The following is a 15,408-nucleotide window of genomic DNA, read 5'->3' on the forward strand; positions in this document are numbered from 1 at the left end:
TAAATATAAATATAACAACAGAAACCTAGAGGTTGCCTGGGCTGGTTATTTCATAGATATAGCACTCGGTTTTTTAGAGCACTTGAGGCTCTTGCCTGCTTTCCTGCTGTCCTGTGGTGACATCTTCTGGCCCTACTCAGACTGCACAAAAACACATCCAATGATACCGATGGAGGACAGCTCAGAAACCCTCCAATTTCTGGCCATTAAGAGGCTTCTAAGCTGGACCAAAAAATCTCACTCTGGTTTCCCACAACGATTATTCTCCTTAGAGGTTTCTTGACTGGCCAACACCACCACCACCACTCCCCAGCCCCCATAACAACCCCCCACCCTGTTTCCACGATCTGACTCACTTTACTGTTTTTATTTTGCATCACTATTAAGTGCAAAGAAGGACTCAGAAGTAGGGTGTGGGGTGTAAGTCACCCCTCAGTTTCCCAATACAATGCATCTTGAACCTTGCTGCTTTGTCCAAAGGCTACTTCAGCTTCCAAAAGTAGCTATATCCCCAAATAAAACTTTTTTCTTCTTCTTCTTCTTTTTTCCTAGGCAGAACAGGAATGTCCTGACTATGCATTTTTATTCTGGAACTGTATATAGGAGCATCTAAGACAATTACCCCAGGCTTTGGTCTTCACAGCTCTTTCAGGAGATATGGGTGTCTTCAACTCCCAATGCCTTCACAGCATACTTGTGAGGTGGTCTGACCAAGAGCTTATACCCCTGTATCACCTGGTGCATTGGTTTGATCCAAGGGTTTGCTTTGTTCTCACATGGACATGTGTTACAGCTGAATATTGGACAACCACCCATCAGAAGGGGCAAACAGATTTACCCTGGGACACATTAGCACCCTACTTAGGGAGGCAGCTAGACACCAACTCTACAGATGACCTCAAGGCAGACCCCACACATACTCTGGGTCCCCCAACTCCTCCCTGAATGCTTAAGCAACTCTAGAAAAAATGCACTTCTCTTCCCTCACCTTGAAAGACAGTGGCCTCACAGTGTCACAGGCTCCCCACAGGAGCCTGGGCCCTTCTATTTGTTATGCACATCCTGAAACAGCCACCTGATGGGGTGCTGAGCTGCCTTTGGACTCAGCCTCTGGGCACATGCCCCAAGAAAATGCTTTCTGCCAATGCAAAGCAATACCTAAGGAACCTTACCAAAACCCAAGGTTGCTGCTTACTGAGGCTGCCAGCCTTCAGGGTCAAGCGGTTTCAGAGTAGGAGGTTTTGCAAGATAATTTCAGAGTTAGGCTTCTCATTTCCACTATTTTAATTTATCTGCATCCTTTCAAGAACAGGCCTCTTGGCTTCAGATGAGCTGATCAGTAACTGTTCACCCAGCTCTCACCTACTGTAGCCTCATGGATAATGAACTGGAACAATGCAAACACAGAGGTGAGGAGTCCAGTGTATTTAACAAGTGAATACACACAACCCTTTCAGCACCTTCTCATTCAATTAAATAAACCCGTAACACAGGAAATAGACTTGATGGTACATAAAAAAATCAATGATAATTTTAGATGTGGTTCTAAGTGCTGCTGGCTTGAATACAAGTGTTGTCACACAAAAATGATGTCATGTAACCAAATGCCAAATTAGCTGTTTCCTAGAGAAGGGAGCATTAGCACAGATACTCCGGTATTCAGTTCTGTCACAGGGCACTAATTTTATCCCTTTTCTCCCATATCAAGCTAAACAGCTTGAGCTGGAAGAAAGGCTGTTGGTCATCTGGAGACTGTATCATGTGTGTCCTCGCACAGAGAAAAACAGGGGAAAAAGCCCCCATCCATTCTACATCTCCGATCTGGCAATCAGTCAAGCATACACACACACATACAAAAATCCCCTCTTCAGGCATACTTAAAATTAAGAGCTTTCTATAGCATCACAGACAACTGTGCAGTGGGTCACCTCTGTCTCCCCTCTCCTCCCACTTCTAAACCTTTCTGACAATTTTGCATCCCAGAAAATGCAAAATTTTCTGTACCCTGCAGATAAATGAGCAAAGCCTTTGTTTGATTTCTGAGTGCAGCCCAACAAATACTTTTTTTTGTTTGTTTGGGGTTTCCTCTTCTGTTTTTTTGTTTTGTTTTTGTTTTTTAGATGGGAGGTTGGCAAGATGAAGAAAGCAAAAAATGTTAGTTGAGTAGTTCTTATGGTACCCAAATCAGGGGGGTGGATAGGAAGAAGATACAGGACAATTACATGTACAACCTGAGCCATCCCATGGAAGGACTTTTCCCATAAAGGGAAAAGCATTACTTGTTTTAGACTTCCTTCTTTTATCTGGCCCAGGCAAGCCATGTCTGATGCCTCCCCTATTCCCACAAGGAGATTAGGCTGAGCATCCATACGCTCTCCAGCACCCCTGGGTACACCCACTCCACTAGAAATCATCCAAACTGTGGCCTTCTTCTGGTCACCAGAGCATATCAGACAAGACCTCCTCCCCACCCCATGCCATGTGATAAATTGTCTTTGGTCCCAGGTGAAGGGAGGGACCAGAGACTGTTACAGGGGTGAGGGGAAAACCTCACAAGCACCTGGGTGTTTGGTGAGTTGGTAGGGTGAAAAGTTTATACCCATAAATACTTCCAGAGGGTCTGTGTAGCCAACCCTCGGAGCAAAGTGGTTGACTATCCTTGGTTTAATGGAAAGGACATCCCTTTTCAAGACCACCCTACTTAAAAGTGCAGAATTCTTGTATAGTTTGGGCCTCATTTTTTGTTTTCTCCCACAGTGCGGGAAACAGTTACAGTCAAATCAAGCTTTACCCAGAAATGCTGCTGCATCAGAGTTGCAGAGTGTCAGGCCTCTAAGCTATGAATTCCTCATTCATTGTGCAGAGATAACAAATGGATACAGGAGCAGCAGGTGCTGCAATTGAAAAAAAAAAAGAAAAAGAAAAAAAAAGAAGAGTATGGTGTGAGTACTCAAAGGAGAGGGGAATTCTATTCATCAACAGGTAAGATGGCACAAACTCTACTTCAGTCTTAAAAACATGTTACAAAAACTACAGTTCCTTCTCCCCGCCATCTGAAGCTGAGTGCAGTCACGCTTGTGCTGGGGACAGAGTGAGCTGGCAGAGTCAGACCAGACGTATTGCCGATAAAATCATGGTGCGCTCAAGAAACGCTTCTGCTTTGTGAGAGAGATGGAGCAGCCCACAATGCACAACTGCCCTGAACAGCTCATTAGTGGATAAAGTTATTAACATACCCACGGTGGAGGAGTAAAGCAGAAAACACATTATAACTTGAACAACATGCAAATGATAATTCATAGCTCCATACACCATCCCACACAGTGCTCAGACTTTTATACACTTCAATAAAACCAAATTTGAATACATTAGAGAGGAGAAGGAAAGTGGCAGGGACCAGAAGAAGAGCTGCTGCATCTTCTCCCAGAAGACCAAGGGGTGAGTTCAGTGCTGGGAGCTCCACTGAATGGCTCTGATCTTTCCCAGCACCATCAGGATTTCTGGAAGCACAGACCCACTGACTTGTTTGCTCTCCACCACTTCGTCTTTTCAGACTCGAGGAAAATCCTGCAAAAAGCCTTCTTCACAGCTTTCTCACCCTCCACACTCATCCCTCCAGTACTACATTTTGCAGAAGCTGTGACGAAGCCCCCAGTTGACAAGTTGTGACAAGAAAATCAGTCTTAACGTCTTTACTTTCTGGCGTTCTAAAACCAATTGAAAAAATCCTCAAGAAGAAGTGAGGGCACACTTTGATTTGTTAATGCTTCTGATCTAATAGAGAGCTATACATTTAACTTGTAGACCACAGAGGGAAATTAGACCAGATAAAATCAGTCCTGCCTGTTGCTTTTATGACACATACCACAAGGGGGACTCTTCTACAACTTTATAGGGCAAAATAATTTCAAAGAGAAGGGAAAGGATGAATAAATCAGTTCTGCAGCCACTTCAGGCTCTAAGTTTTTAAGCCTGCAGGAGCTGTTAATGTCTAAAATTCATTAACAGGTATCAGTTTATGTTCATGTTCGAATGCTGCTCTGGCTCCTGTCAGATCCTGGTTTTATACTGCATGTTGCACATTCCAAATATCCTATTAACTTTTCTTAACAGAGGGGAATTTAAGAGACTTTGTTGATCCACCAGATGATAGAAACTACAAACACCTGATAGAAACCTCTGATTATATTCCAGGGTTGGGCTGCCAAGGCATGTCCCCAGCGGTGCACGCAGTGCAGGAGAAGACGGTGGCATAGGCAGAGGATGAAGTTGTGAGACAGGTAGAGTTGTGGTCTGGGCAGCAGAGCTGGAGAAAGGGGGAATACGACATAGAAGAGTGCCGGGAGGGAGGGAAGAAGCGTGTGGCACAGTGCTGATCAACTTGAGCTATCCATGGAGTCACGCCTGCCTTAGAGTAACACATTACAAACTGCCAGAAGAAGAACAAAAGCACTATTTAAGTTTTCTGCTAACATGTACATATTTAACCATGGTTTGCTGTACTTCTCCCTAATACTGAGCTACCATGAAAGTTTGATATTGCACAGCTGCATACGTCACTTTCTACCCCAGATACAGCACACATTGTAAGGTTTATCAACATTTAGAGTTCACTTAAGATGATACTCAAGATTTAAAAACACAAGCTCTGTTGTTCCCTTTAACTTTTAGGAAATGAATATAACAGGGTCAATAAATATCACCCTAAATTGTCTGTACGGTGCCTTTCTTTGCTAAAATGCAAAAGAAGCCTTGAGTATCTATCTAACTGAAAGTTATTGTGAAACCACATTTAGTGGGAGGCTCTGGGGTTATGGTGAAAGTCACAGAAGATAGCAACTAAAATGAAACAGAATGAACTGCTTATTCAAACAAAGTTAAGGCCAACTGGATGAGCTTCAATAAGGCCAAATGCCGGGTGCTGCACTTGGGCCACAACAACCCCCAGCAGCGCTACAGGCTTGGGGAGGAGTGGCTGGAGAGCTGCCAGTCAGAGAGGGACCTGGGGGTGTTGATTGACAGCCGGCTGAACAGGAGCCAGCAGTGTGCCCAGGTGGCCAAGAAGGCCAATGGCATCCTGGCTTGTATCAGCAATAGCGTGGCCAGCAGGGACAGGGAAGGGATCTTACCCCTGGACTCAGCACTGGTGAGGCCCCACCTGGATGACTGTGTTCAGTTTTGGGCCCCTCACTACAAGAAGGCCATTGAGTGACTCGAGCGTGTCCAGAGAAGGGCAACGGAGCTGGTGCAGGGTCTGGAGCACAGGTCTGATGGGGAGCGGCTGAGGGAACTGGGGGGGTTTAGTCTGGAGAAGAGGAGGCTGAGGGGAGACCTCATCGCCCTCTACAGCTACCTGAAAGGAGGTTGCAGAGAGGGGGGATGAGTCTCTTTAACCAAGTAATGAGTGATAAGACAAGAGGGAATGGCCTCAAATTGTGCCAGGGAAGGCTCAGACTGGATGTTAGGAAGTATTTCTTTCCAGAAGGGGTTGTTGGGCATTGGAATGGGCTGCCCAGGGAGGTGGTGGAGTCCCCATCCCTGGAGGTGTTCAAGAGGTGGGTTGACATAGCGCTGAGGGATCTGGTGTAGTTGGGATCTGTCAGTGCTAGGTTAACGGTTGGACTAGATGATCTTCAAGGTCCTTTCCAACCTAGACGATTCTGTGATTCTGTGATTCTGTGACCTCATAATCACTTTAAAAGCTTTCCCAAGGAAGAGGCATTATCATTCTAGTTAGAACTTCATTTTAGCAGGAAAAAGCTTGTATTGCACAGCTGCCATAATTCTCATAAGTGAGCAAATAGTTGCTCTTACTCAACGTATTAAATTCCTATTATATCTTCAAAACATTAAAACCAAAAGTCAAAGTTTTTTCAGTCTGTGCTGGAGGACAGTGCTTGAAGTGTTCTAGTAGTCAAAGTGAAACGGTGATGAGCGCATTCACATCTCATGGCAGATGTACATATCAGACAATGATCACTGGCTCTTTAATGGTTTTTAAGATCTCACCTGTGTACGACAGTAGGAAAAGCAAGTAACTTGCACCACAAGCAAAGAAAGTTTCTGGATTTCTGTCATCTGTCCCTCTGCTACCCACATCACAATCACATCAGGTGTCCCAAGGCCACCAGGACACCCCCAGCAGTCATGGAAGAATCTGGTGCGTCCTGGCTGGCCATCTGCTTGTGGCCAACTGCGTGGGTAATGGCTGAATTCTCATCTTCCTCTGGGGGCACAGAAGCAGGCATTTGCTTTTCACTTTCCTCTACCCAGTTGTCAATTTTCCTGAAGCTTGTGCAAACTTAATTAGTTTGGAGACTGCTAAACCTCCTTCAAATCTGGATGAAATTGATCATTCGGTTCTGAAATTATTCAGAGCAGGAGGGACAGGTGGGTGGACACTGCAGTCACATAAGTGTTGTTTCCCTAGGAAATAAAACTGAAAACAAGAGAGTAACAAGAACATTAGAAAAAAAGAGGTCCTCAAATCTTAGGAGAGCTAATTAGTACCTCACAACTGTTGGAGAACTAATTGTTGACGGACTAATTTTGACCAGGTGTCTGGACAGTACCAGTTGTATACGCACATTGGTGTAGTGATGCTGCAGTGCAGAGGGTGAGCACTTCCCACAAGATACAGGTGTGACTACGGATAATAGGGTTCTTTGCCAGATATAAAGAGCACAGTCATATCTGTAAATAAAACAATCACTTAGAAAAGAACTTGAATTCCTGAAAGTACAGGCAATCAGCAGCAGCCGGTTGAAACGCTGGCCAGACTTCAGATGCCTGTGCCATGTCACAAAACCGAAGGTTTTTAATGCAATCTAGCAAGGTTAAGGTCAATGGAAAGTTGATGTGCAATACAGCGTAGAAAGAAGGACCAGGATCTGAAAGGAGCCAGAACAGCATTTGGACATGAACATAAACTGATACCTGTTAATGAGTTTTGCAGATTAACAGAACCATGCCTTAGAAGCGATGAAGCAGGAAATCAGTAGGAACAATATTTCTTAAAACCAAACTCTGAAGGTTTTCATGGGAGGAAATAAGAAGTGGTTTGGGCACTGAAGGAGAAATAACAGTAGTGATCATGATACAAGAATGTTTTTTTCAGTGTGCCTTTGGAATTTAAAATTAATGAGAAGTGCTACTGTAAGAAGTCTTTCTGTTTGGTTGGTTCTGGAGATTTTAGTGATCCTACAAGATCAAAACTGACACTCCCTTCTCTGGATTCAGCTAGAAAGATTAAGCAAGACTGCAAAACTGAAAAGCTTTCCTATCCCTTTTTTCAAGAGATAAGTCTGCAACATTTATTATAATGTAGAGTAGGAAAGAGAACAAATCCACTCTGTCTGGTTTGTAAATCAATAAATTCACAGGCTACAACTAGTGATGTTAACCCAGCAGTCTGTACAAGTAGGGTCATCAGCAGAATGCTTGCTCAAGCTGAACTTTTAACAACAACATGGTGCTTAAAAAGGAAAAAATAATCAAACTGCATTATAGCGCATGTAGTTTTACAAGAACTTCATCAGCCCACCTAAGCAAAGTCACTTGCTGGAGCACATGAGACTCTCACTTCCACACCTTTTGTTGCCTCAGTTTTTCCCTACTTGGTTTGGGGTTACATTTTCCTCCTCAGTTTAGCCACAGAGCTGTATTCAACTGTAAATAAGATCTCCCCAACACTACCTACCTGACCAGACTTTTTATTTATTATTTATATATAAATATAACATTTCCTAGAAAGATGGAGAGGGATCAAAGACCAGCTAAACTCCCTCATTACTTTTCAAATACAAATAAATGTTACTGTCACCAACAACACCACAGAATACCTGTCCACTAAATGCTATTTCACTCCACATTATAGAATATATTTGAAAAAACCCCCAAACCAACAAACCCAAAGCAAACAAAACCAAATAAACCAGTAGTTTTGGATAGTCAAATGCCACAATGATGCTAAAGTGCTCCAGAGAAACCTCACAGAACGTAATGAGTGGGCAAAAAAAGGGAGGCAGATGACTTTCAGCAGAGATAAATGCAAGGAAATGCATATAGGGAGAAACAATTCAAACTCTACCTGCGAGATGCTGAACTCCGAATTGATAGGTACAACTACAGGAAGAGCTCCTGGAGTCATCACTGAGAGTTCTCAGAAATCAGGGCACAGCCCAACATGTATCAGTAACCAAAAATAGTCAAAATAATTGGGCATCGTCAGACGGGTCATGGCAGAGATGACATTTTTCTACTCTGCATTTGCATGAAATGATAAAGAAGCTAGGAAAGTCCAAACACTCCTTCCATGCAAATCCTGCTGCAGAAGTTGTTTGCAAAAAAGACAGAGAGAAGACTGCTTTGGATGGTGAAACCTTCATTGGAAAGACAACTTTCACTGAAAAGTCAGTTTGTTGATCTAACACTTGCTGTAGTCAGGCTGCTTTACTAGCCCTAACCAATATTTCTGTGTCCAGGTTCTGGCATTCGACAGAGACAATCTGCTTTTAAACCCACCTTTATAGGAACAGCACTGAACCAATGCCCCTAAGCCAACCTGCCAAAAGGGAAATGTGAAAGCAGGAGTTGGACCCGCAGCGGGGAATCAAGTCTAAGGAGTTACATATTTAATTTACATACACTTAAAAGAAACATGGCCTTGAGCCCTGGACTCTGTCATAGAGCACTAACATGGCTCAAGCTAGCTATGCATGAAGAAGACCAGTTGTGAATGGTTTCCATAATGAGCTTACTATAAAAAGGCCACTTTAAAACAAGTCCCAGTTGTTGCAGTGTTTCTTGTAGTTACTTCAGTGCATTCATAGAGGTAGTCTCCTTTTATAAATCCATGTAGTATTCTGCTGCTTGAATAAAAGGAAGGGTCCATATTCCAATAGTTATAAACCTTTTTGTTTGTTATTAAACTGTATCAGTAATAAGACCTAGGGACACATTCTCATATGAAATGGCCTTACAGAAGTCCTGTTTGCTAAGAATTGGTTTCTCCCAGGATGGTCTGTTCTTCTGTGCTTTATCCAGGAGACCCACTCCCTCATTTTTTAGATGCAACCAAAAACCTGCATTTCAGCAGCAGCAACAAGCAGCATTGGAGGAATATTTTTCATTAGTTCCTAAACCATCTCTCTTCTTGGATGATGTGTTTCTGTAACACGCTTGCCACCAGATGGAATTCATGTTACTGTAGTGCTGAGACTTTTCCTATATGGAGGCATGGTCAGTGTGTGTGCCCACCGAGCATCCTTTGATTTTAACATCAGCCATGCTCAGAAACTGCAGTGCCACAGCACCTACTGCATTCCAAAGACTTTATCCCTTTAACGGCCTTTGACTCAGCCAGAAAAGATCAAACCTAAAGTGTTGGTGATATTTTCTTGTTAACCTCCAGGAGTTAATTACTGCTTAAGCCAGTCTTTTTATTTCCTGTACATCTGTATATAGGTGTGTAATGCAAATAATGCAGCTGCTCAACACCTATCAGACATCTCCTGGACAATGGACCAAAAAAGAAAAAAATAAAAAGGAAGCAAAAAGAGCAGTTAGCAAGAGAAAGTAGGTATGAAGTTTGGAGAAGATGACATGAAGGACTGGAATTGAGGGTGCCAAGGTCCTGGTAACCTGTATCCCCTCTGCAAAAGGAATCACTACATTCCCTGTGATCTGCAGCAAAACCAAGACTGAAGCTCAGCAGGCAAGTCGTGCTTGGGCACGTACGCTAGCTAGATGCATGCAGCAAGCTTAGCCCTCAACTACTATAGTATACTACCAGCACAAAATCCCAACACGTCCTAAACATATTCGATGCAAGTTCATGTAATTCTGGGAGTTGGTTTGATTTTAATTGACAAATGAACACCTTTTTATTTTGGCCAAAGCAGGAAGCTTTCTCAAGAAGGATTTAAGGTTGGTACTATCCCATCAGAGCCTATCTGCAACATTATGTGACTGACTACCCCAGGCCTTAGGTATCAAGACCATACTCTCCTCACCCTTTTTCTTCAAAAAATTTTTACAGGCAGTCTACCGATCAGCAAAAGAAGGTCTAAAATTTGGAAAAGGTACACCCATCCAGCTGCAGCAGCCCTAGCTTTTCACTTACCTGTGCTCAGGCTACTGCCAGCAGCAGAGTGGTGTGCTTGCATACTGACAAAGTCTCTGATCTTAAGTGGAGCTTAGGAGGACCACAGTTCCACCTGCTGTCTCATGATTTATTACACTTTATTGCCCCAAAATGGTAACAATAGAGCGTTTTTTTCTGTGAAGGCTAAAGTAGCAGAACTCAGATGAACATATATCACAGCCTAGGATTAATTAATTTCTATCCCCCCCCCCCCCCCCCCCAAATTCCTAAAAATCTTGCCCTCACCTGATCTCTTATGCAACACACCAGGAGAATGGATGCTGGGAAGGAAGCACAAGAAATCAAGGTGACACGTCCTGCAGCAGCAGCAGATGGGGTGTTTTATTGTACTTGCAGCCTGTTACCTTGTTTTTAAACCTCAGAAGCCTTGCTGTCTTTTCTTTTTTATACTTTTTTCCTTTAGAGACTACATCTTCATTAGTTTGAGGACATGGAGGTTATCAGGAAGGCTGGAAACCTGCATCATAAACAGAGCAGCTGCCGAAATCAGTGTGACTTTTCTGCTTGCCTTTGTGGAGACTACAGCTGTTTGCCTCCTGCTAACCCCAGCTCATTTGGCACAAAAAGCTATTTAGCTGTGTTACCTTCACAGTGGCACCAGAAGCGTGCTCTGGCTTTAGCAGGAGCTACACCTCACGCCTGTGGGCACAGGGCAGCACGCAGGCAGCTCAGGCTCTGGGTTTCAGTCACAGCCACAGCACGTGTCCAGCAAGGTGGGGCTCGGGTCTGGTGGTCACGGTATTGCACAGTGATAATGAGTGATGCATATTTCATCATTTCCCTCTTTCTCCCTCCTCCTGCCCCCTTTAAGATATATTCATTTTTTAAATCAGAATTTCCATCTGTCCATCTCTCCTCAGCCATTAGCTTGTTTTAACAGGAAGATCTATTTCATCTAATAGTCTATGTCATAGCTACACATTTATAGATGAAGAAGGATGATGGACAGGTGGGTGCATGTGTGTGTACAGATACACACGTGTAGATACACAAAGACAGCAAATCCCCTCCAAGCAAACAAGGGCATGGCTATTCTGTAAGTCCAGAAAAAAAGGGACTGCAATTTGTCATCTTGGCAGGATAATTAGGGTGGGCAGCACAATGCCCAGTGTGGCTGCTCTCTGGCACCCGTGCTAGACTGGACGTCTCTCCACGTGCTGTGCAGAGTCCCGTCTCTCCTGCCCTTGCTCACCTTTTTTAAGGAAACGAAGGAACCAGTGGCTGAGCCAAACATAGCTGCTGAACTGGAGACCTGGGGGAACCACTTGTGCTCCCTTCCTGTGCTTCTAACTCACTTGGCCTTAACAATCCTACCCTCAAGCAGTGTTTCAACACATTGTGAAGGTCTTTCAAGGTGCCTGCAGGCCACTTTGTGCCCTCATGTCTACACAAAATTTGAATCCTCATACTTCATTTATTTACGCATAGTGATAGTGTAACTATGCAGATTTTTCAATCTGCAAGGGAAAAGTATGTCTTGGTAATTTAAACTGATGGGAGAAACAAATATTTAGTATTCTCACTTGGCTTGATGATGGTATTAGTTTTGTAGTTTACTGCATTTTTATACTTCGTGTTCCTCATTCAAACAGTGGTGATTGATCAGCATTCACCACTTTATCACCTCGTCCAAGGACTAGCATGCAGTGGTAGCTTTTTGTAACACTAAATCAGGGCAGACCCTGCTTAATATTTTACATATTTAAAAATTGCACTTTCCTTTTTCATTAAAACAGCCTCTTACCAGCATTTCTGAGATAACGAGTTAGAATAAAATAGCTCTTTGTGAATGCTGTTAGAGAGATGCTGTCTAGGTCTAATTTCTAAAATGTAATACATTAAAAAATAATAATCTTTCTACCTGTGAAAAATTAATCAGATTAAATAATGACCTTAATACAATTTCCTTTGGTGACCTTTATTGAGCAAATAAGAAATTTTTTCTTAGGTACTAAAAATAACCATGGCAAAGTAGAGTTTCTCTAAACTCTCCTGTGGGCCTTCCACACAGGCATTAAGGAGAATCTAAAGTGTTACCTCTGTGAGTAGCGGCTAAGCCATGGCAGTGCTGAACACTCTGGTTTTGCCACGTTTTCTCACAAAATACAGTGACCCACTGCTAAGGTGCAGCGGGCGTGGCTGGGGACCAGTAATTATATCAGGTAGCACATAACTTGCCAGCAGCTCCACAGGAACGGCCCAGTCTGCCAAACGGGAGTGTGAACTACAACGCAGTGTACCTGCGGGAGGCTGGGCTTGACTCTGGCACAAATAAAATACCATCACAGCTCCAACCTGCATGACCAGTGGCAAATTACTGCACTCAGGGAGCACTCCTATGAGGTACCTGGCTGCAGGGTGCCAGACTCTTACGACTCTTGCCCTCTGAGATAGAAACTTGCCTCGTTTGTATGCCTAAAAAGACAACAGATAATCTACAGGCAGCCAGAGAGATGATACACACATGTACTTCAAATCCAACTGTTGAGGAAAACCAAGGATGGATTTCACCAACGAGCCGTTAACTGTCACTCTCCGCAACACTGATGTACAACACAGCTTTGTGGCATTATCAGTATAAAGGCTTATATCCTCCCTAAACTCCTGAAACAAAACTAAACCTCCCTCCAGTCTAACACAATATTAGTTCTGCACCAAAGCTGCCCTTCTCTATAAACATCCTGTCCCTGGCTCCCCTAAAATCTCCCCAAACCCCTCTGACCGTACTTCTGTAACACTCACAGGGCTGCCAGGAACACCTCCCCTGGGAACAGGCACTTGCAAAGATTCTGATAACTGCTGCAATAAGACAAGCTCCACACCTGCCCTTGCATTCGACTTTGTCAGGTATCATTGACAGACAGCTAAACATGAGCCAGCAGTGTGCCCAGGTTGATTGGCAGTCCATTTTGATTGACAGCCTGCTAAACAGGAGCCAGCAGTGTGCCCAGGTGGCCAAGAAGGCCAACGGCATCCTGGCTTGAATCAGCAATAGCGTGGCCAGCAGGGACAGGGAAGGGATCTTACCCCTGGACTCGGCACTGGTGAGGCCCCACCTGGATGACTGTGTTCAGTTTTGGGCCCCTCACTCCAAAAAGGCCATTGAATGACTCGAGCGTGTCCAGGGAAGGGCAACGGAGCTGGTGCAGGGTCTGGAGCACAGGTCTGATGGGGAGCGGCTGAGGGAACTGGGGGGGTTTAGTCTGGAGAAGAGGAGGCTGAGGGGAGACCTCATGGCCCTCTACAACTCCCTGAAAGGAGGGTGCAGAGAGGTGGGATGAGTCTCTTGAGCCAAGGAACCAGCACCAGGACAAGAGGGAATGGCCTCAAGCTGCGCCAGGGCAGGGTTAAGCTACATATTAGGAAGTATTTCTTCACAGAACAGGTAGTCAGGCGTTGGAATGGGCTGCCCAGGGAGGTGGTGGAGTCCCCATCCCTGGAGGTGTTCAAGAGGCGGGTTGACAGCACTGAGGGATCTGGTGTAGTTGGGATCTGTCAGTGCTAGGTTAATGGTTGGACTAGATGATCTTCAAGGTCCTTTCCAACCTCGATGATTCTGTGATTCTGTGATTTCCAGTCTTCTGGGAGCAGAGAAGAAGTCTTGAGGGTATGCACTAAAAAAGGCTAATTTTACCTTTGTTGCCTTAAAAAGGTGATGATGTTTTCTATTCTTGAAGCATTTCAGCAGAGCTTTGAGGGTGAAGCGGAAGATTTTTAGCAGTTTGACCCAGGATCTTGTCCTTACTCTTTCAAGAACTGCAAAAGAGCCGCTGCACAGATGCTGTCCCTTCCCCAAACACACTTCTGAATACAGCACAAACAACGTACCAGCTATTACCTGCTCCGAGCAAGGTCAGCCTGCCCAGAGCTAGAGTTTCAACAGGACCTCCTGAAAGCCAAAGACTGGTTAAAACCTCCAGGCCTACGCAAAAGGACGATAACTCCAAGGGTCTCCACGTTTCTGCTCACAGTGCCCTGGTGGATTTGCTGCCCGAGCAGCTCGATGTGGTTGCCCCAGCTCTCTGAGGAAACTGCTGCTCCTTGCCAGGTTGAGAAAATGCAAGTTAAGCCTTCTCGGGCTAGAACTGCTTACTAGTTCCAAGTAGCCCTTCTCCACACAACCAGGAGCTTGCATCCCCTCCTGCTGAACTCCAGCGCGGGCTCCCCGTGCTTACACACCCCATGCTGGCTGCTTAGACAGAGCCAAATGGCAGCAGTTCCTGAAGGCCACAGCCACCTATAGGCTTCTATGGCATCCATCTGGGGACAGGCAAACGCAACTCGGAATGCCGCAACTCATTCTGGGCATCACGGCAGCATCGCGGACAGCCATTGCTTAACAACGTGCGAACACTCTGCAGGGCTGGTGTTGCTCACGTTGAGTGGCTCACAAAAGGAACAATATAATTTTATCGCGTATTGGTAAAAAGCAACAATCAGTGCCAGAAAGATAAACGGCACTCCAGCCATCCAGGCTGGTGCTGCCCTGAAAGCTTCGGTTTTGTTATGCTACGAGTGAATTACCTGATTCTCCTCATGTTCTTGCTACACTATTGATCCAAGCCTGTGCTACAGCTTTATCATTTGATCAGCTGCGCTTAGTGCTCCTAGTCCAGTGAAATTACTGACACTCTCTTCTTCCAATAATAAAAAAAAAAGGTAATATTCCTCAGTATTCATCTAATGGGCTTTTGAGAACCAGCTGCTTTCAAAATCCATTTGATAAACTGCGCCATTCTTTGTGTTTACCAAACCTTGTGGTTTGTCAATACTTTGTAATAAATGCAAGTCTTTCTCAGACTATAAACAAAGTGACACTCAGTGGTAACTCAAAGTTACCATTTCTGTACGCAGCATTTGAAGGGTCAGCAAGCGTGTGCTGAGCAGCAGAAAGCTGCCATCCTTATTTCTGGCTTTGCACAGCCATGAACTAGGGCTTGATAAAAAAAGCATTCAAATGTATACTCCCATTTGCAGCACAAGTATAAATCTGACGAGGTAAGAAGCATTTATCACTATCCACCAGCTTTAAAATATACCTCATTGTAAAGCTTTGAGTTACAACTCTCATTTGCTAGGAGCAGATGTGAGAAGGAGAAGCCACGTCCCAACCACTGAGATCACCACACAGAAGCAACCTGGAGATGACCACCACAAGAACCCAGAACCACCGTGGCTGTGATCCATTAGAGACTTTTTAAAATATCAAGCTGTATTCCTTTAGGAGTGTGCGACACGTTCCA

Source organism: Strix uralensis, chromosome 7 (genome assembly GCF_047716275.1).
Source record: "Strix uralensis isolate ZFMK-TIS-50842 chromosome 7, bStrUra1, whole genome shotgun sequence".
NCBI classification, from domain to species: Eukaryota; Metazoa; Chordata; class Aves; order Strigiformes; family Strigidae; genus Strix; species Strix uralensis.